Below are 7,337 nucleotides of genomic sequence, written 5' to 3' on the forward strand. Positions count from 1 at the left end.
TCATGTGCTTGTGACACCTTACATGCTCTTACTTCACCTCATATGTGGTGGTATATGTGTTGTCCTCTACTCAGAAGGTATCTTGGTGTTAGGAAAATGGTACATCTGAAATGGCGCTTGAGTCTTGGTAATGTTAGCATATGGACAGGAGAGATTTCATCTTTCTTCCAGGGAAGGGAGAAACATCTTGTAATGACTATCATAGATACTGCAGACTTAAGAAATGTGCACTGCTGAAGAATGGATGGAAGAGAAAGGTCTGTCTCAGTATAAAAAGAGATATATTCAGAACTTAACATGGAACAATAATGGCAAATGCTATATCCTAAAGATGGAGACAGAAGGTATGATAGAGACATCATTACCCGTTGAATGCACTATCATCCCAGTGCTGTCTTTGTTCACACATTTTACTCATTTTTTGCTAAGTTTCAAAAACATGCAAAACATATTTCATGCAGAAAAACCCGTGGAACAAAAGAAACAAATGGCTATTCCACCGGGGAAAAAATGGCTGTGTCATAACATTTTAGCTTTATTTTTTTTTCCTGTCTGTTTCCAGACATGGAAATGGTGAGTCTCACATTTTGTAGGTGACAGTTCTAGTTCACATTTTCCTGTCTCAGCAGATGGACAGTCAGAGTGACGATCGCTTCAAAAGGAAGAACAGCTATGGCACTAAATAATCACACATACAGATAGATAAACAGGAATATATGAAAAATCTTAATTGGGAGCTGTCGCCAGGAAAGGCTATATATCAGCCCTTACAGCTGATGGAAAGCATAATAATTAATTAAGCTGTTACAGGACTGATTTACATTACTGAAGAACTGTGCTTGATGTCTAATTTTTGTTTCTTTTTACTGTGTTGCAGAATTTCAGAGCTACAATTCTAATAGCAGTGGAATAGTTTACTGTATACGGCCACATCCAGCAATAAGTAATCACAATGCATCAATGTGGGGCAATAAGAATTTTAGTAATCTCTTGAGCCTGTATCACCTCACAACACATCACATATGAGGGAATCACCTGTTTGAAAGGGCTCTCATGTCCAAAGTTTCTTGGATTGGAAAGCTAACATCTAGTTTTTAGCCGAATTTTATGATATATCAGCTTTCCATATGCAGTGAACTTTTGCAATGAGGACTCTTTTAAAACAATCTCCCATTTGCATTGTGAGGTGGTTCGGGCTCATGAGATGACAACATTGCATGCTTCTCTTTATGTTTAAAATGGCTTGGTGATTGAAAGAACTAAAAAGTGACCTCAACTTAACTTGAGCTCATTTTATGGCATATGAAGAGTGCTCTAGAACAGTGTTCTTCAACCTTCAGTGTCCAGATGCTGTGGACTACAACTTCTATCAATGACAGCCAGTTCAGCCAATTGTAAGGCATGATGGCAGCTGTAATCCAACAAGATCTGGGGACCCAAGGTTGAAGAAAACTGTTCTAGAACTAAATGCTATCATGGTTTTTGTAGTTATACTTGTGAAGGGTTTGCTGACCAATCTATGGAGTGTGCCAAGGTGTGCTCCACTTGACTTCACCCACATGGGAGTTTATTGGCTTGGACTGACCTAGTTTATGTCTGGGTAATCTAGAAACATGATGAAAACTGTTGCTTCTAGTTGGCCCAGAATGAATTCAGCTCAATAAGAACCCATTAACTTCAGTCATGAAGGCAAGGCATTACGTTTATGAAGGGCCCTCCTGGAACGCAAGCTATTTTGTGATCCAGGTTAGAGTAGGTACAGGGCTAAGCATGGGTTTTGGATGGCTTTCCTAAATGGCATCAAATGCAACAAATAACATTTGATATTACGACTGTAAACATGCTCAGGCCGAGTGTTTCAGTCCATTGTGCTGACCCCAGAGGAGCTTGTGTGCCAAAATTCAGCAATGTGTTCACTATTCTGAGTGTGTATGCAGTAGACATTGTACAGGTTATGATCCAAAAGTCTGAACAGGCAACCAGGCATGGAATTGCACCTCTAGAAACGGATCCTTGGATGTCGATATTTTCTTCAAAATGTTGCAGAATTATATGCAAAGTTGCTGATGTGAAATGGGCTGGGGTGCATGCATGATGCTCTCTCTGTATGATCTGGTGGATTAATGGTCAGAGACCAGTGTACATAAGCTCAAGCTACAACCATAGTGGGCAAATCTTCAAAATTCTCTGCATCTGGAACTAATTTATTTGGTTTATGGCAGGCCATTGAGATCTGAGGCTTTTTTGGTGAAATTCTGCAGTTTCTAAGTATTCTTATTTGAAACAACAACAGAAATGTAGGAAAGTATAATTACAGAAGTGGCAGAGTTACCCCTTCTGATGAAACACGGATAAAACAGCCCAATCCATGTTTACTTGGAAGTAAGTCTTACTATGTTCAGTGAGACTTATTCCCAGGTGGGTGTGAATAGAGTTGCAGTCTAAAAGCCTTGCACATTCTTAATGAACATATTCCTCCTTAATTCTTTAAAAAATTACATTTGAATTGCTAGCAGCTTCTGATGGTCAAAGTAGATTATCAAGAGAACTGTTTCCATTTCTGTAAAGACTGCATTTTATTCTTTGTTTTGTATTCCACTCTTAAAACACCACAATTACAGACTATCACTGGGAATTCAAATGCAAAGTGGTAATGTGTTGGTTGAGCTGAATCTCTGATTGGATATCTTTGAAATATTGAGTAATAAATGGGAGAGGTTTGGGTAGAAAAAATGATTCCAAACATGGATTAGCTGGAGTTTATGCAAGTCATGAAAGTGTATCTTTGTAAGATCATAATTCAGTCAAAGTGAGCTACTTATGTTTCATTGATTTGAGACGAAGTACATGCTTCTCATCAAATTTGTGGGATTCAGCAGTGCTAAACTAGAGCTGGATTGTGCTCCTTTAAAAAAACACAACCTGGTTTGAATTAACCTGTTGATAACCTTGTGTTATGTTGGTAATTTGTCTCTCAAAAAGTTTTACCTCAAATATAAACCAATGATCCATGATATAACCATTGCTTTGTGGTAGTGGATCCCTCAAGCAAAACCCAGGCAAAATGATTAGCTCTCTGCTATCTTTTTTCAGTACGACTGCTGCTGAATCCAATGGGGTACATGCAGAGAGAGAAGTGGGGGAATTACGCCCTCTATATATCAGTATATTAGCCATTGCCTTGTTTGTCTAAAGTCACCCTAATAGTTATGGGGAAGGTCAGAAGACTGAATATTACAACAATCCAGATGCATTTGACTGATATGATGTATTTAACAATAATCATCCAAGGAATGTAGAAAATATCAAATTTGAATTGGAAAATATTTATTGAACAGCAGTATTTCCATGAATTTAAGCCTACACTATGTGTGAATTACGCTGCAGACAGGCTGATTTCTTGGTTTCTTTGAATTAGTATATGTGGATGTTTTATTTATTATTTCATTTTTAAAAAATTCTAAATGTATAATATGTTAATTAATGTTGAGTGTACATTTGATAATGCTTTTGCATTTATTTTTTTATATTTTAAATGAGTTGCTTTTGCTGAATTATGGGCAGTCAATTTGATTTACATTCTCCATGCATTGTATTAATTCTGTATACACAGTCTGAATTTACAGACATTTCAGGGATTTCTATAATAGAAGAAAAAAACCCTATTTAGAACCAACTGGTCTTAAATTATGTAACCCTCTGCTATTGTGGAATTAAAATGAAATCAGACACCTTTTATAATTTTAGTTATGTCAGCATGCTCCTTCATAAATTCACCCAGACATGCTGAATTCCGGTTCCAGAGTGTATTATGTCAAATCACATAATATGAATGTACATCTTGTAAAAGTGAGATATGAATAAACTTATAAATATTTGTAATGCGTGTTAAGAATATACTCTAAAAGAACCAATGCCAAAGGAAATATTTCATAATGGACTATTTGCATTAAATATAGATTTGTTTATTATTTTTCATCTTTATGTTGTAAAAGGTAATGAATATAGTGTATTATGCAGTATAAAATATACTACCTGCCATGACTCTATGAGAAGCAGTTCCACTGAAGAAAATTAAACATGTGGGTGTGACAGGATAGAGTAAATTATTGTCAACAAAAATTAATATGCTGGATCCTTCTCAGTTTCATATTTAAAAAAACTAGTTAGTGCTAAAAAGAAAATCTGACTTGTTTTCATTCTCCCCTTGTACATCAAAACATCTTGGATGGAAAAAAGGCTCTCCTCTTTGTGTACTGTACCTAGATCTTGTAGACCTCCATTAGTACACTGAGGCTTCCATCAGACACAAACATACAATGCACACAGTGGTGTGGGAGGTGCTTCCTTGTGGCATCATCACATGTGACTGCAGAATGTGTGTGAACGTTGGAAACACATGGGCGGGCCAATAGCAATGGTCTTTGCCCTCCAGTCATCACCATCCTTTCTGGTGATGACTACTTATGTGATCAGTGCTGCCTTCAAGTGCTCATATTCATATGTATACTGCAGCCACAGTAGGATCAGCCCAGCTTTCCAGTGGTTTTGATAGACTGTTTATTCAGTTCCGTATACAAAGTGTTAGCCCACACTTTTCTATTCTCTTTGATGTGTTAGAACAGTGGTTTTCAAAATTCCTAACCTTAGAGTAGGGATGTGCTAGAATTCTGCCCAGTTGGGATTTGGTACCAAATTTGCCATTAATTAGCTTATTCTCTATTGTTGCAGATTGGATTTGTAGTGATTTTTGAAATTGATTTTTTTTAAAAAAATCTGCCTGTAAAAAATTGACATTAAGAACAATAATTTAATTATATTTCCTTTCGTTTATCGATTTCCTTTTAAAATATAGATATTTCCTTTAAAATTGTTATTTTCTTTTAAAAATGATATTAATATAAATATGTTTGTGAGGAGAAAAAGTGAATCGGTAAAGGCACAAACTCGAATTGGTACTGGCCTCTTAGGTCAATGGAATGCTTTTGAACTACACCAGCCAATGGATCCCATCCTTACTTTAGAGACACCTTTTCACTGAAGGACCCCGGCATATTGTAAACGATTCTGGGGGCATGGTCAAGGATGCACTCTAAATGTACATGGAATATCAGTTAGACAGGATATGTCAGAAATGTGAGTGTACCACTAAAAGGCAGAAAATGGTCAACAATTTATTTTTTACCACAGTGTGGGGGCCACTTAGATTTTCTGCCTCAGGCATACAAATATTTGCTGTTGGATGTAACTCTTGTCCCACATAACCAGAGAGTAAATACAAGAATGCAGACAACAACTCCTGTCATGGCTACTTATTGTAGAGGACATCAACAATGGGAGACAGTTTGTCTTTCAGAGAAATCTGGCTGCCATTGGCAGTCAAGGAATCCTGGATAACTACAAGAAATCTCACGGTTACTAGAAACATTGTTTGAAAATTATTGCTTCAGAGCAGGGATAGGGAACCTGTGGCCCTCCAAATGTTGCTGAACTACAACTCCTATAATTGGGGAGGATATAAATAAAGGCAGGATATAAATGCAAGGATAAATAAGTAAGTCCATATCCGCATGGTTTACTATTGATTTTAGTGGGACTTAGTGGGCTTGTTGTGCCCATTTTATCCTATTATCAGTGGGCCAAACATGAAGTAGAAGATCCGTGATCAGATCTCCTGATGTCTTCCTTTTTCTTTCTTTAAAAATAGTTACTCTGTATCCCAATTTGGACCAGTCATGGTGCTGTGGGGTGCATGGAAAAGAATAATTACATTGATTTTAACAGGTAAAGAAAAAAGGAAAAGTGTTTAAAGCTTTGTTGTGTAAAAAAGTTTTTTTTACACGAAAAATTGTTTCTCTTCTCTGTTGTTGTTTGAAATAAGTATGCTTTGTCAAATGTCACTTTCTCCCTCTTGTTTTCTGAAGCCATTCATTTTTGAGGCTTTTTATCCCTGTGATTTCTTCCATGCATGATATCTGCTCTAGCTGAGAATTTATTGTCCATTCCAAAAGAGTTCGGCTTGACCCACTGTCAGGAGCAATTTGGGCAGGCGTCTCTAGTTTTTCTTTGTAGATTTTTTAAAATTCAGTTACATACAAATAAACACAATATCAGAATAGAGCTCTTATATGTTGTCAGTAGGGATAAAAGATATTGTTTTCTTTCTTGAGGAATTTCTCTCTGTGATTTGCTTGCCATTCATACAGTAGCTGTAATAATATCCTGCCATAAAAAATGTAAATGTACTGCCTTCAAGTCGATTCTGACTTATGGCAACCCTATGAATAGGGTTTTCATGAGGCTGAGAGGCAGTGACTGGCCCAAGGTCACCCAGGGAGCTTCATGGCTATGTGGGGATTCGAACCCTGCTCTCCCAGGTCGTAGTCCAATACCTTAACCACTACACCACACTGCCATAGTTAAGGCCAAACAACTTTGTCAGGTTTTTGTTTTAGAATGGAGGTTGCTGCTGAACCATATAAAGCGAGCAATGTGTGTGCATCTTCAAGTGCAGAAGAGGTGGATGGGTGGGAATGAATTGCTGAGACTTTCCCAAGTCTGCTACTTAAAAAATAATAATCATGATAATCAAAATGTTAATTTATATACTGCTTTATGCCAAAATAGGTGTCTAAGCCATTTACAAGTATAAAAACCAATACAACTAATACTTTCACCCCACAGCCACTTCCCCTCCAGCTACTTTTCTCATAGCTGGGTTCAGAGCCCAAAAATTAGTTTGATTAGGTGGGTGGAAGCAGAGCCTCAGTATTAGTGAATGGAGAAAGATCCAGAAGCCCTTCACATTTTCCTTTAAAATCCCCACTTTATAACAATTAGGTGCCAACCTGCATTCTGAAACAGGGGCTTGCTCTACTCCATAACATATAGGTGAGCCCTTACTACTACTACTACTACTACTACTGTCATGAGCCCTCTGGAATGGTCCTGGAGAGATGATGAAGAAAAAGATGAAGGTACAGAATGGGTTCCAGGGGAGGCTCCTGGTGGGTTGCAACCAGGAAGTGCTGAGATACTAGGCTTCAGCACTTTTGACAGTGACAGTTTCTCCTCCTTAGCTCAAGTTACAACAGAAGGAACACTGGCTGATCAAGAGCCTATTCCTTCTCCGCCCCTCCACCCCCTGTTCTCCCAAGGCACTGCTGCTGCACACACCTTCTCCAGAGGATCTTGATGAGGTGCCACTCCCCCATCACCCCAGACATGCAAACAACTGTGATGGTAAGCTCAGGTGGCCTCCACTTTCTTACCTAGGAGGAGCGCTTGTATGCACACACATTCCCATTCTGTGACACCTTCCTCATGCAAATAGAAAG

The sequence above is a fragment of the Rhineura floridana genome, chromosome 5, assembly GCF_030035675.1.
Source record: "Rhineura floridana isolate rRhiFlo1 chromosome 5, rRhiFlo1.hap2, whole genome shotgun sequence".
NCBI classification, from domain to species: domain Eukaryota; kingdom Metazoa; phylum Chordata; class Lepidosauria; order Squamata; family Rhineuridae; genus Rhineura; species Rhineura floridana.